Genomic DNA, 26,757 nt, shown 5'->3' on the forward strand with positions numbered 1-26,757 from the left:
CAAATAAACAATCCAACATTAATGTACATGTGCATTTCTATGGAGCTTTAAAAAGATAAGAAGATACATTGATTCGTAGACATTCTATTTTGCGAAGATACCGCCTAGTAAAGTAGTTTCTCGTCAGCAAAATATATGTCAACAGATCCAAATTAGTATCATGTAATATCCAACGTAGGAACACATTTGTGCAGTGATAGAAATAAATAACGCATAAGAGATTCAATGTCGATCTGGATAAAAAATATTGCAACAAGACAGGTGTCAAGCCCTCAATGAAGTAATGTTTTGGCATGGAGATGTATATAATGCGTCGTTTTCAAGGTTAAATAAAACAAATACTGTTATCAAGGAAGATAAGAGTAGAACACATATTTCTTATTGCAAAAACAGTATGATGTGTATATTTTGCAAGACTCAAGATTAAATGATAAATGATAAATGATAAAAAGAAGTAATGGATATATGTTTGTCTTAGCCTTTGGGCAGCAGTACATACGCTATAGATCATTGGTGTTCTACTGCTAGAACCTCTAGTTTACATGATGAAACCAGATATTTGAGCTGCAAAAGAAGTGATTATGCTTCACCACGTCATCTATTATTCTAGACTGAGCCGATATGCCAACTGAAGTACCCGTAAATTTAATTTGCTTATCCTTCGCCAAATTTTAGTACCCTGTTGTACTAAATTGTGTGAGTACAGTGAAAAAAGAAAACAAAAAGATATATCATGAAATACGGAATCTCAGTGCAACAAAATTTCCTTAAACTGGCAAAGCTAACTACATAGGTGGTACTTTAGTAAGACTGAATGGATCAATATAATGTGTGTTTCCAGTACAACTCAAGACCCTACCTTGCTCGTATAAGTAATGTACTACTTAAGTAATAATTAAATGTATCATCAGTTTTTATGACTCATTCTTTGTAGCTCTAGGACAAAGGCAATACGGAATTCTTGAAGTATTATTGCACCTGCATTTTTTTTTTGTAACAGATAACTCAAGACTTGAAATTCTGAACAGAGCTTCACATAATCGGTCCACCTTGCAATGTTGAGTCGTAGCAAGTTGGTCTAAAAGTCACCAATAATCCATTGAGCTCAGGAGGCAAAACGGGATCAAGAGAAATGCCTGACAAGTAGATTTAAACGAATCTAAATAGCAGGGTATGCTTCCTACTCATGGCATTCACCATTGTTGCCACTGATGGTTCTATTTATTTTCAATGGAGCCACAAAAAGTGGTCAAAGCAATCAAAGGACTAATCATTTGAACTAAAGGAAGCCAATATTACAATTCAACTTTTTTCATTAAAGTATTACGTATATAATAGTTTTTCATCAAATAGGATGTTCTTACTTCCTGCAAGTTGGTAAAGGAAATATTTCTGCTAGCCACCGGTATAGAAAGAACAAGAGTTAGTGAGGAAACTTACAACATAATCGATTTGTATGTGTCTGGTACTTCGGTGCAGCGCTATCTCAAATCCTTTGCCGACGGGCCTGTGCGGCGAGGTGCTATATGTCAAATTACTTGATTAAAAGCAAACTATACTGGTTTTATTGATGGCAATTATCGTACACATAGTGGCCAGGAATTAGGAGTTGACTGAAGCTTGCAGCTTATCGCAATAGCTTCTACTTTTTAGCTCCTTCCTATGAATTTTCAGAAACAAGGTAAATTTTAGTACAAATAAACTGAGTTTCGTCAAAACAAATTGTGGAGAAATTATATTCAAGTACAAGGGGATATTTATAACTTCATAAAATCTACAGTACAAGAAAAATATTAGTAGCTTCAGAGAAGATAAACAAATTAGTCACCGAGAAATAAAGGAAGTTAAACAACCCCTGCTTCCCCACTACCGTAGAGTATGTAACACTTGTTGTTTTGCAGAAAGGGTCATAACAATTTATATGCTCTATTGCACAAAATATATCCTGTCCAGAATAGACCTGTACAATCTTATTTCCTCTACAAAACCAATACACTTCTGCATGGCAATAAAGCACCGGTGGCACCAAACTTGAGAAATGATGGGAGTTCTCATATGTCCTCAGTAACATAAACCTGAAATCAAAATTCCAATCTCTTTGCTGTCATCCTTGCTAGACGTGCAACAACACTGACATGGTAAACATCACACGGAAGCATACATTCTGAACTGGAAGGAACAGAGTGTCAGTTCTCACCATGGAGACTACATCGCGTCCTGTAATTGCAGTGAGATAGGCTCTGATCCTGTAATTGCACATACACTCTGATAAAACTAATTCAACTAAATATGCATATGGGAATCTTTGCAATTTATTTCTACAGAATGGTGGAGATGCCAAGCTCACTTCTATATTATTATGTGTTAAGGTACTACAAGTAACCTACGGGAATTTAGAGTAGCATTAAGGGGTGTTTGGAGGAACGTAGATGAATTGCCGAAGACACATTTTATACAAAGAAGATAAATTGAGTCAACTCGTGCCACTGTTTTTGGGTCAAATATTACGATGTGAGACAAATTTCCATGCACACCAAAGTAAGAATGAGAATATCTACATATATGTGCATTTCGAAGGAACACTAAAAGGCAACAAACCTCTAAAGATTTGATCCAACAGAAGTATGAAATAGTAGAAAACTAAATCAATTCAAATGGTGCGGTCATTAGCAATTGTGGGTGCAGAGATAATGTTGACCACGGCCTTCCCTTTGCTAGCTAACTGCAGATTGTTGATTCTGAAGGCGCTGAAAACCATTGTAGGGCATAGTCAGTTGTTGATTATCTTGCTTCCTGCATTGTATTTGGACACAACTGTTATACACAGTGTAATTCATGTGTCTAATTTTGTATGAGCAACCACATTAGTTTTGGTTGGCAAGCGCATGAATATCTAAGAGATAATATTGGAACATTACTTGTTAATTTTGAGAAATTCATATGCAGCACAATCTCTAAGATATATACCATGTATTTAACAGGGCTTAATCAATACCACTGTCGCCTAAGCATAACACAAAAACCACATGAAATTGGACAATTATATTAGGATACATCGATAATTCTTCATTTTTCCAGAACTACAATGCTACACAAAGCAGATTTCATTCAGGCATTTACACAACCATTTGTTTGGCACCAAATGCAACATAGCTAATGCAGAACCTTAGCTGAACCTCGACGCAGTTAAACTCAACAAGCAGGAGGTAGAATATGGATATCGGCATTGGCATGCATACTCACTGCCATTCCATTCATGTACCAGGAAAACAAACATCCCACCTAATTTGTCCCCAATATGTCTAGTGGAGTAAAACATTCACACGCCAATAATCAACCAGTTGTGCTACCTTTTGTAAATTATTAGTACTAAAACGAATACAAAAAAGGAAATCAAATTGACAAATCACAACATGATTCCATCTCTCATGCACCACTTGGCTAATAGGCTAAAAATGTACTACCTTTTGTAAATTATTATTACTCCACTAATTATTCTTACATCCTAAAAAATTCTTTGTTGTGTGTTCTTCTAAGCTGCACTTATAGTGTACAACTGTATACCCCAGCTCGAATATGAAGAACCAGCGCACACACAATGCAAGTCAGGTAATAGTATAAGATTGAGTTACAATTTTAATTAGCAATCTATAAAGATTGTCAATCAATAGTCACAGAACAGAACACAGGATGTGTTAGCTCTTGATTTGGTAGGCTCCTTTTAAGAATGTTTCCATACAATCAGAATATTCTTATATTGCTAAATCAACGTTTCAATATGAAATAACTTTCTCAAAAAAAAGGGAGGCGCTCATGAAAAATGTTTTGTATCGTTTTATAAACAGGTGCCTCACCAAGTCACCAACAACATAAACTATAATTATTTGGAGCTTAACATTAACAATAATATCTAAGAGGGAGCTGTGTCAGATCTAGAGCTTTTCTGTCGGATATGTAATGAGGTTTAGCTGGAGGTGAAGAGACTGAAATCCTCGAAAATCATCATGATGTGAACTAATGGAAGCTGAAATGGGCACAAAGCGTGTTAGCCAGTAACAGTGGTGGATGAACTTACAGACTAATTAAAGGAGGTTGGACAGTTGGGGTCGGATGCTGTATCGGCAGCCACGGCGGAGATGGCAGTCCACGGCATCTCGTCACCTGCCAGTAGAGGCCACCGAGTCCTTCAGTCCCGGCACCTGCGGCCGTGGATTGACCTGACTGCCCGTGGCGCTGCAGTCTGAGGTGAAATCGTCGCGGCGTTGCTCAGCTCAGGGCGGTGACGGCCATGGCGAACCAGCGGAAGTGGCTTCCCCCGTGGAGCGCACATCATCGCTGCTCCCCTCGAGGAGCCGCCCCCCGCGGTGCCGCCAGCTAAGACAACAGAAGCGGCGCCCGACGGACAGCGCGCGGCGCGGAGAAGCCCACCGCACGACTGCACTCTCACGATGGTGCTCGATGCGGAGGAGATTCGGCGGAGGAACGACGGAAGTCGATAATGACAGAGGAACCGTGGGCTGGAGGATTTTTCCTTTTTGCAGCAGGAGTCGTGCGTGCGTGGTAGTACAACCGCTCCTCGCCCCTGAATTTTCGTGCGTGGTTCACACGATCTTTTTTGCGTGAGCGCCTGAGCGGTTCAGAGCAAGAGAGGCCGATTTCTTTGCAAGCGGGATGGAGCGGGAGCAGGACGTACCATGGGACACCACCTCTAGATATTTAATATAGTATAAAGATATATATTATTGTGTTTAAAATGTTAAATTGTAGAGAAAACATGGTAAAATGGAAAAAAACATGACCACTTTGCCGAGTGTTCCATGCCGAGGTCTCTGCCATGTAGTTTTGCCGAGCATCTTACCAGCCTTTGCCATGTGCTGGCGCGAGGTACTCGCAAACTCCCTGTGAATCTAAACCAGGCACTCAGCAAACCTTGGGTGACGTGGCAGGCGCTGCCTCGAGCCACCCACCAGGGGCGTCGCCTTCTCCAAGCACGCCTTCATTTGTACTATGTTTCGCAAAAGAAATATCAACAACAATTAAACGGAAATTCAATTTGGTTTTCCAGGGTCCACCAAAAAAATTTGTAAACAATTTCAAAAAAAATTCTTTCACGAAAAACCGTCACTCGATGTAAAAAAGAAAAAAAAACATATCTCACAAAAAACCTTATGTTTAACACCAAAATTTGTCTTGTTTACACAGCACAAACGACAAGTCGATTTTCATACAAAGACTTTATACAGAAATAGCATGTGAAAATATACACATGATTTTTCTTAACATTCTTAAAAATATATCAAAGATGCGTTTCAAAATTGACTAAGCATGTGAAAAATATAAAGGGTCAGAAAGAGAAGAAAAAACGACTTTCATTCGCTCTTAGGGAAACTAGCATGGACAGGCGCGGCGGCACGCCGCACCATGCCACCATCAAGGTAGCTGGGATTGAAGAATAAAGGACCCTTCAATGTCAAATAACTATGGTAATGTAGAGGTGTGATTGTAAACGGATGATAAGCGATGTGTTAAAACATTTAATAGCGAGTGCAAAAATAAAGGTACACAACTGCTAGGGGATAAAATTCTTTACTGTTAGATTTATACTGTTGGAGGGACTTCACCATGGATTTTACAAAACCCGGTACATCTCACACATCTAGGGGATAAAATTCGAAAGGACACAACTGAAGGCTAAGCTCCGACAATGTCCTACTGGCACATAGAGTCATACATGTCGGTTACCATCTTCCTCAATTGTTTGATGAACAATGATTTCCTGGCTCTTGACAGGGGGACACGGGATGGTGGGCTCGAGCTCTCTCATAGGAGTACCCTAGCTCGTTGCTGCCGGCGAAGCTGCCGCCCCCTCTCCAGTGGATCCTCTCGGTCGCCATCTATGTGAGAATTCTTCGGTGGTGTGCTTGATGTGTTCTTCCTCCTCCTATGTCCCTGGCATGTACTCTTCTAGCTCATGGTGCCTTTGTTCTCCGCCGCCAATGTCAGAGAAGATGATGTGGGCGATCTGAACGGTGGTCGCTACTATTCAAATATTCTTGTGAAAATAATAACCGTGCTTCTAGTTTTCCATTGATTGCTCAAAGTGGTGTTTGTGATCTTGTAGCCCTATCATCATATTTCATACAAAGAAATCATCAAATTGCAAGAAAGAAAAATAAAATAAGTTTGAATATATGAGCAAGGAAGTTCTTAGTAAAAGCATCTAATTTCAAAACACACCTAGGCCAATCTTGCAAATATGTCCTTTTATCATAGCCGTGCCGTTGCTAACATAGGTGCAGGATACATACATATAGCCATGCAATACATTCTATGTGCTAAGAGTAGTGTAGCTCTGCATCATCAGCAAAAATGACAGCCAAAAACCCAAATTAAGAACTCGGATCACAAATGGGGTTCTCTACAATTCATATGACAAATTGGTTGAGTAAGTTGTTTCTATATCTCCACAGATCATGTGTTCTAAACTTGCAGAAATACATCACGTAAGTTTATCATGGTCAACTTTCATTGAACAAATTACTGCGCACAGTGAGGATTTTTTTTTGACACCTGAAGGATATAGCATATAGTTATATAATATTAAGGATTTTTTTGGGGACACTCAAAGAGCTCTCCCTAAGAGAAACATGTAAAACTGGAAGAGATCTGCCGCTAATTTATTGTGTAGCACACAAAGAGGACTATTGCTAATCTGTTTTGCTATACATTGCCAACAAATGTACGGAAGAGCGACATGAGTCACAGGATGTCCTATCAGAGCTAAAATTGGCAAAATTTTCTTTCACAACTATTAAAATAAGTTGGACTTCATTACTTAATATCAAATGTGCAAGGGAACCTAAAAGCGTGCGTCATATTCATATAATACAGAGCTGATGAGAAAAAGAACATACTGTGCAGATAGATCGCTTCCCTTTGCAGATACGTAAGTGCTTTTCCTCTTCATGCTTCCTGAAACCAGAGGAAAAAACCACTATCCAAAGGTAAATGCAGGTCTTCAGGGTTTGAAGTCACAAGCGAGTACTTGACTTGAATGTTTGCCACCACAAGAGTGGATGTAATGCATATATGAACTATTCTCAGAACATGCTATCTAGTGAACACAAGGAAATAACTTTTCACCTGTGTCAAGGAAGAATAAAAAGATCAGTGATAAACCACATGAGAAATTTAGTATACATCCCTGCCAAAAAATGGATATAACTCTATGATATGCATTTGAAAATGAGATGATTGGTCAGAAATTCCTATACCGCAGCAAGAGTATGCATTGATGTATATCCATAGCAATGCAATTTAAGTCATCGGATCCAATGTGCCCCAGTCAAAACAAAAAATAAAGATTTATACACATCCATCAGCATGCCTAATTGTTCATTGACTTGACTGGAAAACTAAGAAAAAGACTTATATGCATGATGATAAGAGATCTTATATGAATGATGATAAGAGATCTTACAGTATTCCTGTAATATGATAAGAAAATGGGAAATATTGAGGGCAACAAGTATCTCACATGATCACAATGCACATAATTTCATTCAACTACCTGCAAAAAGAAAACTCCATTACACTGTGAGGATAGATCATGTGATGAGTAACTGAGTTGATAAATAGCTTGGGAGTTATATACTATAGCTGCAATAGTAAAGTAAAGTATTTGCTACAAATACAAAGATTTCAAGATTCATAGTAATTTTTGAAATTATATCTGATAAGCATCATCACCAAGTAAATAAATTATGGCTAGGACTGGCAATATCAGTTATCAATTTAATGTACAATACAGCATGCACGTTTATTGTATAAATAAAGGGTTAACAGAGGCCGGACTTCTGCAATTGCAAACAGAATCCTATAGGTAAAACGGCAGGAAGCAGATCTCAGGTTCTTCACTGCCTGATTATATCGTAGTTTCGTGACAGCGCTTAAAATGTACTAAAAAATGGTGGTTGTTTGTCTAGTAATCATGAATAGTACAACCATAGCCAGAAAACCGTAAATTATGAAGCATTTAGACCTCACCTCAGCTTTTTGACACATGAATTGCATCTGGGATACATATCATTATAATTAGGCATAAGACAATCAATATTATTTATGCGCCACATGTCAAATCTTCAAGCAGACAGTAGAAACTCCCCTTAATCTATTTGGGCTGACAAATCAGTAAAAATTCTATTAAATATAGCTATATGGAGCTACATTCTGATCTATTAAAAAATTATGGTAAAAGGTGTACAAAACAGTAAGGTTCCAATACAACAAAAAAAAAAGAGATACATTAGAAGTTTTCTTCGGGGATATTCCGATACAATTTTAAGTGGTGCAGTATATGCCAGAAGATCAAGATTGTAGAGCAAGGGGAAACCAATCACAAATTCACAACAAATGGAAAGTGATGTCGCTTGATTTTTCCTCCATGGCATCAGGAAATGCCCATAGTGCTAAAAAGAATTATTCCACATCAAGTAACTTTCTCAAAAAATGCAGAGCCGTTCATGAAAAATATTCTGGATCATTATAACTGATCGTCTTACCAAGTCAATGAACACATAAATTATTATCTGTAACACAGAAAAAACATTGATCCTTTCTGTAGATAGGTAATGCGATTTAGCTGGGGACTGAAGTCCCCATACAATATTAAACTTCAAACTCTGTTCCAGTTCAGTGATGCCCAGCTCGACGTGTAAGATTGAAAAGATGGATGTACCTGAGCTGATCGGATTCCAGGGCGAGTATGGAGTAGGTGATGGAGTGAAACCTGATTTCGGTGTGGGTAGAGCTCCAGCGTTTGGTGGTAGAGGCGCACGAAGACCCGGAGCACGGCCGCGCGCCAACGCCGTTGGAAGTAGGCTGCATCCCTGATGGCCCCAAGTCGTAGCAATAGGCTCACCGACGGTCCAGGCGGCGGGACAGAGGAGACACCTGCGCTGGTGGCGAGCGACGAACCCTAGATGTCATACGCCATGGAAGGAAGCATCGACGGCTGCTGCCCTGTTGGGAGGGAGGCAGCGGTGCCGAGGCATAGCAAAGGGTCGAGTACATCAGTACAACCCCGCCATTGTCGCCATCGTTTGAGCAGTTGTCCTCTCACAGGTCGCCGCCGCCCCAAGATCGTCGGCCGGGAGAGTGATGTCCAACCATGCCATGAACCACCGGCCGCACTGGCGTCAAAGAAGGAAGAGATCGGCGAGGGGTTGGAGCTCGAACAGGGGAAGACCGGTGGAGGCGGATGCGGCCGCCGGTAGAAAATCGTGGGAAGTAATAGGAGGTTCTAGGCGTGGGTCACGATGCACAGATTGAGAGCGTGTTTGGCAAAAAGATAAGGACTCTTCCAAATACGCCACGTACGTAGTATGACATTGGGTCAAAGCGGTTGAATCGAAGATGTCTCGAGAAGGCTGGAGTATTATAAACACGTGTCATCGCCCAAAATTCTCAACAGACGTGCACGCAGAAAGCTCAAGATCCTAGGCCCCCGCTCCGCTTCGGCCACAAGATTGACGAACCAAAACGCGATGCACCATCGAAGCAGCCAAAAACTCTCGCGAACACAACACATCACCGAATCAGACCAAAATTCTTTAAGAGCACCAAAACGGTACACAAGAAAGAACCAGCGAAATGCAAAACATCAAAGCACATACGTGTCACCCTATCATTAATCCCAAAGAAAATTCAAAATTTTGACAAAAAAGATGTGTGTTCCCAAATAGTATAGTAGTTATATATAAGGAAATGAAAAAGCCCACTCGGTGGGAAACACGCAAATGGGCCGAATCCCCCAATGCGATGCGGTTACTGTGATCGATATGCCGGCTAGGGCGATGGCGATGTTTAGCATGAAAAATCCGAACTGTTAGCTAAATCTCACACAGGTACACGTACACCGTACACGTACACGAACCCCTTCACTAACCCGCCATCACTAAGCTAGAGCTACTTACTCCTCCATAACCCGATTCATCACTCCTCTTCCTCCACTGCCCTCTCCACCCTGCCGCAGCCGCTCCCCAGTAAACCCTAGCCCCAATCTCCTCGAAAGCAAGCAAACCCCACCAGCCGCCATGAGCGCCCAGCCCGTCGCCCAGACCTTGAATATCTGCGGACCGTGCGACCAACCAAAGGCGAACTACTGCTTCCTCAAGGCCACGGGTGCCGGCGGCGCGGGAGCATTCGTCATGCTCACGGTCATCAGCGCCATCAAGTGGATTCAAGCGCGCTACGCCAAGGCTGCCGCTGCCTCTGCCCAGCCCGCCTCCTCCCCAGCGCTACCTCCTCGAGTCCAGGCTGCTGGACCACCTCGTCGCTGCGGCAAGACCGGCCCGCCGCCGCCGCCGCCGCCGTACTTCGTGCCGGAAGGCGTGGTGGCAGAGGGCTTTGCGGATGGGTACAACGTGGGCGCAGAGCCGGTGACTTCGTGCGCCGTCATGTAGTAGATGCTTCATTCATTATGGTCGTCACACAATTTTCAGGGACATATGGACATTGATTACATTGGGTGATGCATGTGTTTGTACCACCTGGGATCTGTATTTAGTTTCGCTTCTGAAATCACTGTCATGACTGAATGCTTGGTTTGTCACTTGGAACTTACTTAGCTGGCCAGCTGAATTATAAATTGGGCGTTTGGTTGATCTGCCCATGCTCCATCCTATGAATGTTTCTGTGTGATGCATGCCTGCTGCGTATATACTTCTATCTATGTACCTCTCTTCAGTGCAGGTTGTGATCACTAACTCGGCCGCCTCCAAGAGTCTGCCAAGCACAAGCTTCTCTGAAATCGGACAAATTGTGTGGTGTGTTACATCGCTGTCATCATGGAATAATTTGTGCACAGCTCCTTAGCACCTGGTATGTTACTCTCTAATGCCTCATATATATGCTCACCTACATATTCTCGCTGAAATAGGAATTCGGGACTGCCTATTCACTAACAGCCAAGAACAATATGAGCAGGTTATAGGACCTCGGATTAATTGGTCTATTCAGTTGTTGGTGTCTTGCATGATCATTCGAGAATAATCAGTTAATTTTTACAATTTTTAATATACAACAAGGAAATATGTGAAGTGGGTCATGAGTACAGTTAACACTGAAACACTAGAGAAGACATTATAAGGATTTTTCCTTGACTGGCTGTAGATTATTCTTTTGCTGGATACTTACTTAGTTGTTGTGTTAGCTCTCGAGCTACATCTTATCTCACATACTCACACGTGTTGTGCACAGAAATGTGTTACACTCCCTGCATGGATATACCTGTATTCTGTGCCTTTTTTATCTGTGAAACCAGTCAGTATCATTTGGGAATCTCCTGCACAATTTAGATGCTTATTGACATATGTAAGAAGATACTTGCTCGGTAGCGCAACACTTTTGCTTGCTGACAGAGGCTCCTTTGGCTTAGATTTATTTTTGTTCTTAGTTGAGATATTCCCAAGATCTTGAGTCAACCATTGCTTTTTAGGTGCAATTATTATGCTTAGATAGATTATTACCTACATTTATCAATCCAATAAAAAATGAATTACCAATATTCCTATTATTTGCCCTTCCATAACCATGAATAGCTTCAGTCAAACTAGCATCTTCAATTTCTTTCATGTGTTCCTATGCAAGCACTTGTATGCTAGGTCAAGCCTTCACTAAGTTACTGTGATATTCTTTTTATGCAAAACTGATTGTAAAGTGTGTGTTCTTCTCAGCACTCTAGATTGGGAATTCTGTGTGCAATCAGAGCAGATATTGAATAGTTGTCATGTAGCTACTCACATTGTTTGGTTGCTTTTAAATGGTGCTAGAATCAAATATTATAACAATTTACTGAGATGACCGAAGCTGGAGGCCATCGTTGGTACATGAGGATCACGAAAGGTATAGTAACCCCTGCAAAAATATTTCCAGTTTCCTTCTGTTGGGCTTACATCTATAAGTTCATGCATCAGCTCTACCGCCAGATTATAGTCAATCGCTAAGTTTTTAGATAACAAAAGCACACCATCTATGATGTTCTTTCACTTCAACAAGGACATGCATGTGCATGGACGCCCCATATGCAAGTTCTCAGAATTGAAGCTAGAAAATAAAATCATGTATGTAGAATGCTGCTTATGCAACAGTAAGTCAGTAACAATGGAAACAGGCAGAAATTGCTAATTACTATAGTTGGATGCATATTTGAGCGATCACTTGGTCTCAACTCTATCTATTACAATAAATTTGGAATGTCCAGGCAATAGTCTATAGCCGGGAAACGAGAAAAATAGATTGAAAGTCAAAATGGAATGCATGTGCATGTCTAGCTGCTGAAGCACCAAATGCAGAATGTTTGTTCTAATTAGGATTATGCTTCTTTCTGTACACGTGCTGCTAAGAATTTCTATTACTCATATAATCTAAGAAGTGATGTTTCGTAACCATACATTTTAAGAAATTGTTCTTATTTGAGTTTCCTTGCTGTTGCAGGATGTAGTTAACAATATTGAGTTTGCCAGGGAGACCCTGGGACTTCATGGGGTTTAATTTGTGCCGTAATGGGACATCCATTTATTTATCTCATTATAATTTCTACGGGGAATCAAGAATTCTCGATGCACTAAAGAAAGAAGTACACCTAATGAGTACATGGAACTCTTGGCTACTGCAGCGGCACTACAGGTACAAGCTTTTTCTGGAAAGACTTCATATACATTGTTGAATGCTACCTTTATTTGTCAAATATGTAACTTTTGAACTTGTAATCATGCATGAAATATTTTATGTACACCTAATGATTATGCTTTCTATTTTTTTGAAATAAACTGGCTACCAAAGTCTCACAAGGTCACACTTGGTTCAAACAGTTTGATAAGATATGAACATAATGCTGGGACACTGACTGAAACATAAGCAATGTTGTTAAGCTTTTCTTTATGTGCTGGAAAATAATTCTTCATTTCATCATCAAACCATGGTCATATTGATATCTTGCTGGATTTCTTCCACCGCCTTTCTTTTTATGTTGGAAATGCTTGTTAAGCATGCCATATTGCTGCTGAATTTTGCATCCTTCTTGTTGATCTGTTTGATCTTTTCCTTAATAGTTTAAGAGTCTTGTTTGCCAGTTTCACATCCTAGCAAAGACATCATCAGAATTAAATTGATGATAGTATAACATTGTCAGTATAAAGTACTTAAATGCATGGCTGGCTTGCAATCTATTAAAAACAGTTTTGCACTCAGTTCGTAGCAGAATAGAACAAACAACAAGGTTCTGTCCTAGTTGCTTGTGTACTGCTACAAATGTACTGAGTTCAACAAAGGCACACTTTCTTAGCCACTTACCCCACTTTTTATAGTCATTTGGTAGCCAAATTTTGCAACTTGCCGCCACAAAAACTGTGGCAGTTCCATGGGCGTGTGCCTATTTGTTTTATACACTGCATCTACTTTCGAATATGCACAGATAACAGAGTGTGACAGACAAAAAGTTACTCAGATATGAGTATGACTCAGCTGGGCATAATACAACTGACAAAGCACTCAATATACAATTGAAGCTAGTGTAACATTGTCCATATCAAGTCATGGTAATATAAAGTTACTGAGAGCACTCTTGTGAGATAGTCAATGTCAAGTTGATGACTAATAATAATAATAATAATAATATTAAAGCAAGCAACTCAATAGAAAAAATGAAATAAATACAATCTGGTATCTCATCACGCCACCTTGCGCTAGAAGAAGCAACTGAGTGAGCACATAATAGTGAAGAAGATCTACAAGAAACACGTGCCCCGGGTGCATAGCAAATGGTGAAATTACATCTTTTGATTTGGTCATGGGTGAAGCCAGTAACAAATGGAGTTCTAAAGTGCATTACGGATCTTGAATATTACAAAATTTAAGAAACGCATTTGAATTGACATAAATCATGAACTAGTAATGAGTTTATCTCCAAGAGGTTTAACAAACTGAAATAAAAGTGGTATTTAAATACTCCTTAGAGTACAGTGTAGTGGGTACATGACCTTAATTCCTTTTCTGGCTACTTTTATATCTGCTAAATAAAGGGATCTTGCCAATTGATAATTATTACATTTACATTGTAGTTTGTAGTAGCATCATAGCAGGTGTGTACCTTGCCATAACAAAAAGTAATGTACCAACCAAGATGATAAAAGAAATTGACTTCTGATTTTTTTTTCTGTCCTTGGTTCTGAAATATAACCCATTATTTTCTGGGCTCCACCTTGTTTTCATTATGAACCAAGATGACAAAAAGGTTATTCTACTAAACTTAACATTACTGTATCCCTTTCAGGTTTAACCTCATTGCTGTCTCCCTTTCACCTTTTTGACCACTGTCTTTACTTACATGTTCAACTTGACAAATTGACAGATACTTCTGATACTGCGCCACTGTGGATTCATTAGTAAACACTCTTCATTGTATCTTCACTACATTTGACTACAGGTACAACCAGTGAATGATATCAACTTTTTTTTTACCTTGTTTCCTTTTGTTCAAAGTTCCACATAAGACCATATATTGTTATCTTAAAATTTGTTTATTGAAAATGTTTTCAAGAAAGTTTGCAACTATTATGTTCTATGAGACATGAACTGAGTGGCTGAATGGTGGTGATTTAAACACTATAAAACTGAAAATCAGCAATGATTTTTTTATTTGTCTAAGACTGGATGACTGAATCAGCTAAATTACGTGAACGTGATCTTTGGCACACGGGCGCCTCCACTTTCAGCGCGGCATGGACCCAGACCCAGGAGACTTGTTGGGTGTCTTGGGTGGCGAGGTACCTGAAGAGGGCCGAAGAACAGAGGGCTGAAAGTCGGCGAACTGGTTGTTGTTTCCACCTCGTAGGTGCTTGATAACGTCTGCGTGCAGTAGCTGCCTGTGCTTCTCTGATTCTGCTCACATCGCGAGGATGCTTGACTGCTCGAGGCACCATGTCCCTGAAGACGTAGATGACCTCATCTAGTAGGGCGTCTCGGTGGCAAGCTATCCGAGATGTGGATGGCGCTCCTAGGAACAAAGACCTCATCGTCTGAAGCAATTGTCGTGCACTGTCATCGTTTAGAGCAGATGCCGATGCCGGTTATTCGCAGTACAAATGCTGCAGCGAACAGCCGATATCGCCGCAGACTCGCTACGTTTTGACAACAAGCCCAACAACCAAGCACATGACCGCAGCACTGCAACATTGTCATGGACGTGCAAATTGCCAGCGAGCTGCTGTTCTTAGCGATAAATATTATTTTCCTCTACCAAATTGTTAAATAATCGCGTAGAACCACTTTACTTAATGTAGAGGCATTTCTTTTAGGCACCATGTAAAGTGTCTTAACTGTAGTGACAGTAGTTGAGACATTTTTATCGTCAGCATAAATGCATGTTCAAGGACATTCTATGAGACAGTTAATAAGTTACTTCATGAGATCATATAGATGCATTTTAAGACAGTCCTGAAGTAAACTTATATTATAGCTAGAGAGACGGTTTGGGACGCTATTTATGTTCTGCAGAGACATTTTACATAATTTTGAGGCATTCAATATGGTTGTATGCAGCTAAGTGGTTAGATGAGCGCAAATTTTTCAAGATGACCTTGAGTTCGAGGAGGACCTTATTGTGACTTCAGGATGCCCCATCGTCGCATCATCTCGAAGAAGATGCAGACTGAAAGAAAAAAGAAAAAAAACAGGAACCCTCCCAACTGCGAGAGGCCACAGACCGCTACACATCCAAGGCTTGAAAGGCCATCGGAGGCGGGGCGGGGTGGACTAGCACCGATAGAGTGGTAGAAAACCCTAGCCGCATTAGGTTTGCGTAGTTTTCCCCCTCTCTCTCTCTCATGTTTTACCGGTTCGGTCGTTCACAAGGCTGAACTCCTGCTCATTCTCCCTTAGAGCATCTCCAGTCGTGTCCCCCAAACCGTCCTCCAAAGAGATTTGGGGCGCACCGGACAAAAAAACGTTCCTAGCCGCGTCCTCTAAACCCGTTTTTTTTTTGTCCGGCGCGGCTCGATACGGTGTCCGGTGCTGGCGTGTAGTTGACGTGGGAGTTAGAAATCTTTGTGGTGTAACTTTTTTTCAGTTCCCCGGCAATGACGCCAGAAATTTACTTGATGGCGTGCAGTCGACACGTCCGTTGGGAACCCCAAGAGGAAGGTGTGATGCGCACAGCAGTAAGTTTCCCTCAGTAAGAAACCAAGGTTCTCGAACCAGTAGGAGTCAAGGAACACGTGAAGGTTGTTGGTGGCGGAGTATAGTGCGGCGCAACACCAGTGATTCTGGCGCCAACGTGGAACCTGCACAACACAATCAAAGAACTTTTCCCCAACGTAACAGTGAGGTTGTCAATCTCACCGACTTGCTGTAAACAAAGGATTAGATGTATAGTGTGGGTGATGTTTGTTTGCGAAGAACAGTAACGAACAATTGCAGTAGATTGTATTTCATATGTAAAGAATTGGACCGGGGTCCACAGTTCACTAGTGGTGTCTCTCCCATAAGATAAATAGATGTTGGGTGAACAAATTACAGTTGGGCAATTGACAAATAAAGAAGGCATAACAATGCACATACATATATCATGATGATTACTATGAGATTTAATCAGGGCATTACGACAAAGTACATAGACCGCTATCCAGCATGCATCTATGCCTAAAAATTCCACCTTCAGGTTATCATCCGAACCCCTTCCTGTATTAAGTTGCAAGCAACAGACAATTGCATTAAGTATGGTGCGTAATGTAATCAACACAAATATCCTTAGACAAAACATCAATGTTTTATCCCTAGTGGCAACAAAGACATCCACAACCTTAGAACTTTCTCGTCATCGTCCTGCATTCAATGGAGGCATGAACCCACTATCGAGCATAAATACTCCCTCTTGGAGTCACAAGTATCAACTTGGCCAGAGCCTCTACTAGCAACGGAGAGCATGCAAGAACATAAACAACATATATGATAGATTGATAATCAATTTGACATAGTATTCAATATTCATCGGATCCCAACAAACACAACATGTAGGATTACAAATAGATGATCTTGATCATGATAGGCAGCTCACAAGATCTAACATGATAGCACAATGAGGAGAAGACAACCATCTAGCTACCGCTATGGACCCATAGTCCAGGGGTGAACTACTCACACATCGATCCGGAGGCGATCATGGCGATGAAGAGCCCTCCGAAGATTATTCCCCTCTCCGGCAGGGTGCCGGGAGGCGATCTCTCGAATCCCCCGAGATGGGATTGGCGGCGGCGGCGTCTCTGTAAGGTTTTCCGTATCGTGGCTCTCGGTACTGGGGTATTCGCGACGAAGGCTTTAAGTAGGCGGAAGGGTAGAGTCGGGGGCGTCACGAGGGACCCACACGCTAGGGCCGCGCGGCCAGGGCCTGGGCCGCGCCGCCCTAGTGTGGCGTCGCCTCGTGGCCCCACTTCGTATCTCCCTCGGTCTTCTGGAAGCTTCGTGGAAAAATAAGACCCTGGGCGTTGATTTCGTCCAATTTCGAGAATATTTCCTTTGTAGGATTTCTGAAACCAAAAACAGCAGAAAACAACAACTGGCTCTTCGGCATCTCGTCAATAGGTTAGTGCCGGAAAATGCATAATAATGACATATAATGTGTATAAAACATGTGAGTATCATCATAAAAGTAGCATGGAACATAACAAATTATAGATACGTTTGAGACGTATCATCCGGCGCCCCGAGCCTGTCTCCGCCCCACAGGGGAGGCTCCGGGCACGCCGGACACAATGAAAAGCGAGGTGAGGCGTGGCGGGACCGACGCGTCAGTGGCTCGGAAGCCTAAAACTCCGTCTCCTACCTTTGGTCAAGCGACGTTAATGGCGTCCCAGTTTTCCCAGGCGATGCAGGGACGCGTCTCATCGTGCATGGCCGTGTGGACGTCGGCGCCAACGTTATTGCGTCCAACGACCCGCTGCCGCTTTGTCTGCCGCCGTTGTACATTAAGAGGCCATGCGGTTCATCCCAATCTCTCGCCGCTCCCAAATCTTCTCCTCGCCACTCCCAGATCTTCTCCTTCCCGCTCCAACCAATGTCGTCGTCCTCCCGCAAGATCGCCGCAGCGAACGGCTTTGGCTGCAGTAGCCTCACCATGAAGGAGGCGTGGGCGATGTAACGCGCGGGATATCCCGTCCCGCCGGACATGCGCCTGCGAAGCAGCGGCGGTTGGAAGATGGCCGTGAACGGCATAGGCCTCCCACCACCGTCGTCGCCGGGCATGGAGCGCTTGAGGGATGCCATCAGGTCCCGGCGGTCTGCACTCGACGCCGAAGAGCGGGCCGATCCGACCTAGGCGGCCATCGGCAACGACGCCTGGTGGGGCGCCTACTTCCAGGCGCAATAAGACATGGAGATGCACAGCACCACCAGCCTCGTCGGCGGGACGTACTCGTCCTCCTCCAACTCCTCCTCGTCAGTACCGGCCCGATCGACGCCGTCCTCGTCCCACCGCTCTGCGCCCTACACCGTCCCCAAGCGTGTGGTGAATGAGGAGTCGGCGACGCCCGTTAATCCGAGGCACGGCGGCAGCGGCAGCCGGCGGCAGCAAAGGTGCGGAGGCGACGCCCTCCTCATCCTGAAGCCGAAGGTGAAGGAGGAGCAGGACGACGAGGAAGCAACGAAGGCGGCGCTGCTGGCGGAGTACGAGCGGCAGCAGCGGGTCATCGCCAGCAGCGACGACCCCGAGGACTGCCCAGGGCTACGAGCGGCGTGCTTGGCGTCGCTGAACGACAATGACGCCTGGAGGGGCAACCTCGACACAGTGATCGCCATGTCCATCCGCGACACCGGGAAAGCCGCTCGTGGACCTCACCGACGACGGCGAGGCAGGACCAAGCGGCCTGGTGAAGGACGAGCCCGTCGAAGAGCCCGACGAATGCATCAAGCAGGAGGTTGTCACCGATACATGTACAACTTCCACCAGTACCACGATGCCTCCGACCGCCGCAAGTACTTCTAGATTAGGGTTAATTTAAATTTAATCGAATCTCGTTCGAATCTATGTAATATATAGCAAGTTTGGATGAATTTAAACAAATCTCACTCAAGTTTTAAATTTCTGAAATTTATTTTGGGGGACGCGACTGGGGAGCGACGTCCCCCAAACGCGGCACGAACAAAACACGTCCCCCAAACGCTCGATCCAGCATCGTTTGGAGGACGGTTTGGGGGACGCGACTGGAGATGCTCTTACTTCCTTAACTTGAAGAGACATAGCTAACTCTACCACTGGCTCCGCACAATATATTATTTTCCTGTTTTTGGTTAAAGAGAATCTATTAATATCAAGAAGTTACAACCCAGAACCAACAAGATGTTCAAATACATCAAGGATGCACAAAGCTAAGAAAACAAAAACAAAACAAAGACCCCATATTAGTGATGAAACACTTGCAACATCAACACTCTAACCACCACCGAATATAACTCTCAGACTACAAAAGGGATTCTCCAAAAGCGATGCCTCCAACAAGAAAATGATGCACAAACATTGTCGTCGCCCGATCGAAGATCTTGGATTTTCCCCTGATCGAAGAAAGTCCAAGTTCACAAAATAATGCCTTCAGCAAGGCTATTTCCATGTACAACCAACAAAGATCACACATTGGTTTTCAACTTGAAAAACATGACTCGATACTTGAGGAGCACCACAAAAGAATATAGTCCTCCTTTGCTGCCACCTATTTTTGCCAAATCCGTTGCTGCAAGTCACCGAACACTTGACACATAGGAGGAGCAGTTGTAGCATAGTTTTCATCACAACCAGTACACTTCTCCGCCATAACTTCAAGCCTCCAATAGCAGCCACCGTGACTTTCTCCACATCTACCAATATCATGGAAATCTATATTTAGATATGTTTCATGGCACCAATAAAAAAATGAAGCTTCGCACCACACTCTGATGAAGACTCACTAGATGGAGATAAGAGCACACATGACCGGATCGATTCCAAACTAGATGTCCGGTGGCACCATGTGCCAATCTCAAAAATCTCCCTCAGAAAGATCAGAACTCATCATCGGCCAGATCAAGGAGGCTGACATCAATCACGGCAACTTGGTGCAAGAACACTAGCAGAGCTAGACCACCTTTATTCAGACCAAGCTAGCAGCTCCCATGCCACCAGAGGAATACAACCCAGGTTGCCACTGCTCCCTTCCAGCATTGTACAAACCGAGCTCACCGGAGCGAAGGCCCCAGTCGGCGCCTGGCCAACGTCATCCACGACGACCCAAGCCGCAAGGGATTGCGGGTAAAGACTGAAAGAACATCTCTCGGATTATAGTTTTGTATGTTTGATGACAATATATGTGATACACTAATGTGTGTTGATATAGTGCAGAAATTAATTATGGTTGAATTTGTGTTGAGAAACAAGAAAAAGGAAGCAGAAATATAGCTCCAGGTAGGATAATCCGGGGCCGGATATTTACAGAATATCTGGCCCTGAAAAATGGCTAAGGACTAAAGCACCGACCCCCTGGACTTTGGCCGGATATTTCTGTCCGGCCCATACTTAGGCTGGAGTATCCGGTCCCAAATTCCTTCAACGGCTCGATTTGGAGAGGGGTATAAATACCCCCCTTCTTCCTCAAGCTCAAGCTGCTCATTTCATCCCAAGTTCATCCACCATTAGAGCCACACAAGAAAGCACAGGATTCACTAGATCTCCTCCTCCAACCATCCAAAGCTCTTGATCTTTGGTAAATCAAAGGAGAAGACCCCGATCTACATCTTCACAAAAGAGATTTACATTTCCCCCTCATTTGCTTGAGGAGCCCTTTGCTAGTGTTTCATTTGGAAACCCTAGTTGCTTGTGATTGATTTGTTCTTGTTGTTATTGTTGTGTTGTTACAGATATTGGGAGCCTCCAATTTGGTTGTGGATGTGTGCCCCAAGAACTTTATAAAGGCTCGTTTTCCGCCTTGAGGAATTCCCTTAGTGGAAGTAGGCTAGGCCTTTGTGGCGTTGCTCACAGGAGACCTGAGATAGGCCTTCGTGGCGTTGGCCCGGCCTTTGTGGCGACCACACTCCTCCAAATGTAGACGTACTTCCCCTCAAAAGGAAGGAACTACAAAATCATCTCTGTGTCTCCGCGTGTTCCACTCTCGGTTACCTTTATCCTTGATTACACTATTATATCTTGTGTAGGTATATCTTGCTTACTTGTTTACCCTGTCATGTAGGTAAATTCACATAGTTGCATATTTAGAGAATTTACCTTTGTGTCAAGCCTATATTGAAAAGGAACTAAAAATTGGGTAGCACGTATTCACCGGACAGGGTGTTTCTGCACCCGGGTGCATATGCACCCTTTATTTGAAATGCATATTAAACATATTTCCAAATGTTAAAAAAATGAAAACAAAAATGCCTCGTGTATACCTTGACATGTTACATGTTCACAAAGTTGTTTCAACAAAAACCGATATGTTTTGTGCCCTGTACTAAAAAGACAAATTTTTGGTGTTAAAATAGTCTATTTCTCGAGGCATTATTTGTCTTTTTTACACATGGTACAAAAATTGTTGGTTTTACGTGAAACTTTATGTGTACACATAGAACATGTCCCTCTACATGCTAAATTTTTTTACTTTTTGAAATATGTTTTATACATACCAGGTGCATATGCACCCATGATCAGTTTTGGTTTTCCGGTATTCACCCCCCTAGGTGCGGCATATGATCCTTTCAAAGACGCATGTGGAACTCAGCCCGTAGGGCCCATATTGGGCCCAAACCTGGCCATATGTCGTCGCTACACCATCCCGTTGGTGCTTCAGCGGACCGTCAGGGGTGTAAGGGTATTTTTTTTGAAACCATAATATATTAGCAAGTAGGCCGTCTCATTAAAAACCTTCTAGTCCCCTCAGGTACCCTGGTAAGGAAAAGAGTGCGTAAGAAACCTACTGCTCAAACATCCGATAAAACTATTACATCATTTGCAAGCTTGCTAAGGATAAACCTAGGGGGTTCATCGACCCAGATACAAGAATTACTAAAACTACAGGCATCCTTAGGAAGCTCATGAGCTACCTGATTTGCTTCCCTATTACAATGTTCAAAAAGCATCGAGTTAAAACCACTACACAGAATCATACAATCATCATAAATAGCAGTAGAGGACGTCGCCGAAAACCCTCTGTCTTTCATGGTCTCAACTACTTGCATACAATCCGTTTGCACAATGAAATTATTGCATCCAATATGTTGCGCCAGATTCAACCCTTCTCTAAGAGCATAAGCTTCAGCCATTGGCGCATCCACAATATGAGTGATACGTCTCCGACGTATCGATAATTTCTTATGTTCCATGCCACATTATTGATGATATCTACATGTTTTATGCATACTTTATGTCATATTTATGCATTTTCCGGAACTAACCTATTAACGAGATGCCGAAGAGCCAGTTCTGTTTTCTGCTGTTTTTGGTTTCAGAAATCCTAGTAAGGAAATATTCTCGGAATTGGACGAAATCAACGCCCAGGGTCCTATTTTTGCACGAAGCTTCCAGAAGTCCGAGGGATAGACGAAGTGGGGCCACGAGGCGGCCACACACTAGGGTGGCGCGGCCTGGGCCTGGGCCGCGCCGGCCTGTTGTGTGGGGCCCTCTTGTGGCCCCCTGACCTTCCCTTCCGCCTACATATAGTCTTCGTCGCGAAACCCCCAGTACCGAGAGCCACGATACGGAAAACCTTACTGAGACGCCGCCGCCAATCCCATCTCGGGGGATTCTGGAGATCGCCTCCGGCACCTCGCCGGAGAGGGGAATCATCTCCCGGAGGACTCTTCACCGCCATGGTCGCCTCCGGAGTGATGAGTGAGTAGTTCACCCATGGACTATGGGTCCATAGCGATAGCTAGATGGTCGTCTTCTCCTTATGTGCTTCATTGTCGGATCTTGTGAGCTGCCTAACATGATCAAGATCATCTATCCGTAATGCTATATGTTGTGTTTGTCGGGATCCGATGGATAGAGAATACTATGTTATGTTGATTATCAATCTATTACCTATGTGTTGTTTATGATCTTGCATGCTCTCCGTTATTAGTAGAGGCTCGGCCAAGTTTTTACTCTTAACTCCAAGAGGGAGTATTTATGCTCGATAGTGGGTTCATGCCTCCATTAAATGCAGGACGGTGATGAAAGTTCTAAGGTTGTGGATGTGCTTGTTGCCACTAGGGATAAAACATTGATGCTATGTCCGAGGAAGTAGTTATTGATTACATTACGCACCATACTTAATGCAATTGTCCGTTGTTTGCAACTTAATACTGGAAGGGGTTCGGATGATAACCCGAAGGTGGACTTTTAGGCATAGATGCATGCTGGATAGCGGTCTATGTACTTTGTCGTAATGCCCAATTAAATCTCACAATACTCATCATATCATGTATGTGCATGGTCATGCCCTCTCCATTTGTCAATTGCCCGACTGTAATTTGTTCACCCAACATGCTATTTATCTTATGGGAGAGACACTGTTGACGTCAGAAACCCCCTGGCGGGCAGAGACGGGCAACACGGTAGAGCCGGGAACAACTAGGGCTGCGGCTGGCCCCAGTCCCTTTGAGCGACGGCCCGCAAAGCCTCCTGGTCGCACGCGCCGATGTTTATCACAAGGGCGTGCCACCGACCTATACCTGGTCGGGAAGGTGTGGATGATGCCTCGCTTAGTTTCTGCAGGGGCACACACGTAAACGTTAAATACGAGCCTCGATCGGCTCTCGGGTTATCCCGTGAATCGGCTCAAAGAGCCGATCCACCCATGATTCAGACGGGGTGTCCGAATATATGGTGGTCCTGCTTGATCAAGGTAAAGCTAATGAGATCGACGACGATTTAGGGTTTTCACCGCATAATCGGATCATCCTACTCAGGATTGGGCCTCGCGCTCGCGCACGGTGACCGTAAGCCGATCCTAGACAGGGCCTAAAAACCAACACGAGGTTGATCCCCGGAACATCCGTTCTAGGACTAGCAAACGCCACCCTACACGCCGCTGGATCCTCCGACCCCTTGTAAGGCCTAACTATTGCAGATATTAAACTAATCCTTGTAGAACAAGGAGCAATCGTAACGGATCAGATCTACTAAACTATGATCAAGCGGGGTGCCGCCCCTACACCTAAGATAGGTGTAGGGGCGGCTAGACATGCAAGGGTTGCACTAAGGAAGCATGTAATATGAAGAACAATGCTAACCCTAACATGTCTAAGATAACTACGTTGCTCGCCATCAAAAAGGCTTCGATACGAGCAACGCATGAACAACGTAGGCAGGCTTGTGCTGCCTAGATCGCAAGATGCGATCTAGGCAGCATGATGCTTACCGGTAGAAACCCTCGAGACGAAGGAGTTGGTGATGCGCCGAGATTTGTTTGTGGTTGAACGTTGGTTGTTGTTTATTCCATAAACCCTAGGTACATATTTATAGTCCAGCGGACTTTCTAATGTGGGCGTGCACTAAACCGTGCACGAGTAAGATTCTATCTCTAAACTAAGATGCGATCTAATATGTTAGAGATACACGGGCAATTAAGCCCAACTTGGTATAAAAGGCCGATTCACGTATTACTTCTATATATATATTCTTCACGTCCATCTTGATCGCGGCCCACCTCCTGATTTAGCCAAAATCTGGTGATAACACATGCCCCCCTGGTTTTGGAAATGACATTTCCAAAATCATTACGCCTTTTTTTCGTCGGGTCATGTCGTGGCAGAGCAGAGCTGCCGCAGAATCCCCATCATGATGCCTTGCCCCTTCCACTTCTCCACGTGGCCGTAGAATTTTCCTGTTGGGCAACATCTCCTCGGAAGCTGCTGTGGCATTGAATCTCTCTCATATCCCCTTTATTTAACCGTTCTAAACAGCTTGCGTCTCCTTCGTCCTCCTCGCATTAGCACCAAAAACCCTCCGTGCCGCCATGTCTTCTTCCTCTTCCTCCGAGGTTTTCCTACGGGTCCGACTCCTCCCGCGAGACGCCGCCGGAAATTCGTGCCCCGGAAGAGCTGGGACGAGGAGAGCCATGCCTCCTCCATTTGGTCTGAGGACGACAAGTCCTTGACCAGCGGGGATGAAGATCTTCAGTTCCTCGCCGATGGGGAACTGGAGCCAAAAAGCGAGGATGACCAGTTCTCCTGGGACGGCTGCCCCACCTGCGAAGAAGAGGGAGAAGAAGACGACGACGACGACGACTCCCTCGAAGGCTACCCGCCGGCGAAGCGCCTCCGCATGTGGTGGGACGACGATAGCAGCGACGACGAAGACGGGGATGAAGCCCCCGTGGAGGGCTACGGGAGTAGCGACGAGGAGCCCATCGGCAGCAGTGCCGATGAGAGTTCCGAGGATGACGATGAGGGCAGTGATGGCCCGTAGATTAGGATCTAATAGTATAGGCCTAGCAGTAGTAGATTGGTCAATAGACCCTTCTTTTGTTCTTCCCTCCTTGAGCAATCGGCTCCCCATTGTAAGAAATCCCAATGCTAATGAAGAATTTCCTTAGCTTGATTTCGCCGATTTCTTTCATGCTGAGTTTGTCGATCGCTGGCCTAATCCATGCTTAGCGACCGATGGTAACGCATCGGCTCCATGATAATCTGCGAGACGAGGCCAATTTAGCCATCCCTCCAAGCTAGCTGCAGCTTCGCCGATGACGATGACACGAGCCGATCTTAGTAAGTCGGCGACTTGATCTTGGAGCGAGGCGACTTTAAAAGAGCCCTGGAACCGCTTTGGATGCTCAAACTGATGACTCTGTAACAGAACACCGCTCTCCAAACCAGTTGTGTCGCAGGGCTAGCCGATTCCAACCAAATCGGCTTCTCAGAGCAACGACCTTTAGGGCGAGCTGCCCCCCCCCGAGCCATATGTGCCGACATTAGCCTTAACTCATAACGTAGCCCCAAGCAGAGAACCTTTACGGTGAGCTGCCCCCCGAGCTTCTTCAGTTCTTGCCGGCCAGATCGGCTCCTTTCCTTTGGTGGATCTGATGCGATCCATCCTTGACCTGATCTGCACGTTCGGGCTGCTCTTGGCATTGTTCTTGAAGAGAGGATCCGAGCTCTTAAGCTACTTCATTAAGGAGTTCTTTCATTAAAACCCTCTTCGTGCTCCATTGACCCTCTGATCGTATCAGTTATTCCTCTTGAGTCCTCTTGAGTCGATGGCGATGCATCGGCTTTTATATCCTTAAGTCGATGTCTGCTGCATCGGCTGTGCTCGAAAATTTTTCGATTTTTTCGAATTTTCAGAATCTTACGGCCGACTAATGCATCGGCCCCCATATTCCAATACCCATCACCAAAAGATGAGACGCTTCCATTACATATCCTCGTGTTCTATCCACCTGGGTGCCCCCCCGAGCCGATTCTGTCAAGAGAATTGATGGTATCGGCTCTGTTGGATAATATGTTGAACCCAGGTAGAATGGTGGGTGAGGATAATTTTGGCCGATTGCTGGAATCGGCCTCCATGTTGCTTGCTCGGTGAAGGTTTTGTAAGTTCCCTTCATAAATTTTTTGGGGCCGATCACAAGGACCAGCCTCGCCATGTTTGTTTATCGACGTTTGTCATGTTACACAGTCAGGCCTGTGGACAAAACCAGTCTGACCCCGTTCTTTGTCACGTCGATGCGCTCACAGTCGTCCAAATTGATACCTGAGAGCGGC

The 26,757-nt window shown here is 43.9% G+C and overlaps 3 long non-coding RNA genes across 3 annotated transcripts; all 3 read right to left on the bottom strand.

Annotated features, from left to right (window-relative positions):
* Positions 1-352: 352 nt before the first annotated feature.
* LOC124704275 lies at positions 353-1,809 on the bottom strand. Its single transcript, XR_007003523.1, has 3 exons — positions 1,587-1,809; positions 1,441-1,507; positions 353-679 (listed from the first exon to the last, which is right to left on the bottom strand). It is a non-coding gene; the product is annotated as an uncharacterized LOC124704275 (long non-coding RNA).
* Position 1,810: 1 nt separating this feature from the next.
* Positions 1,811-4,306, bottom strand: LOC124704277. The gene is made up of 3 exons (XR_007003524.1): positions 4,076-4,306; positions 2,162-2,793; positions 1,811-2,075 (listed from the first exon to the last, which is right to left on the bottom strand). It is a non-coding gene; the product is annotated as an uncharacterized LOC124704277 (long non-coding RNA).
* Positions 4,307-5,582: 1,276 nt separating this feature from the next.
* Positions 5,583-8,667, bottom strand: LOC124700537. The gene is made up of 3 exons (XR_007001764.1): positions 6,915-8,667; positions 6,238-6,352; positions 5,583-6,123 (listed from the first exon to the last, which is right to left on the bottom strand). It is a non-coding gene; the product is annotated as an uncharacterized LOC124700537 (long non-coding RNA).
* Between the last annotated feature and the right edge of the window lie 18,090 nt (positions 8,668-26,757).

Source organism: Lolium rigidum, chromosome 3, assembly GCF_022539505.1.
Source record: "Lolium rigidum isolate FL_2022 chromosome 3, APGP_CSIRO_Lrig_0.1, whole genome shotgun sequence".
NCBI classification, from domain to species: Eukaryota; Viridiplantae; Streptophyta; class Magnoliopsida; order Poales; family Poaceae; genus Lolium; species Lolium rigidum.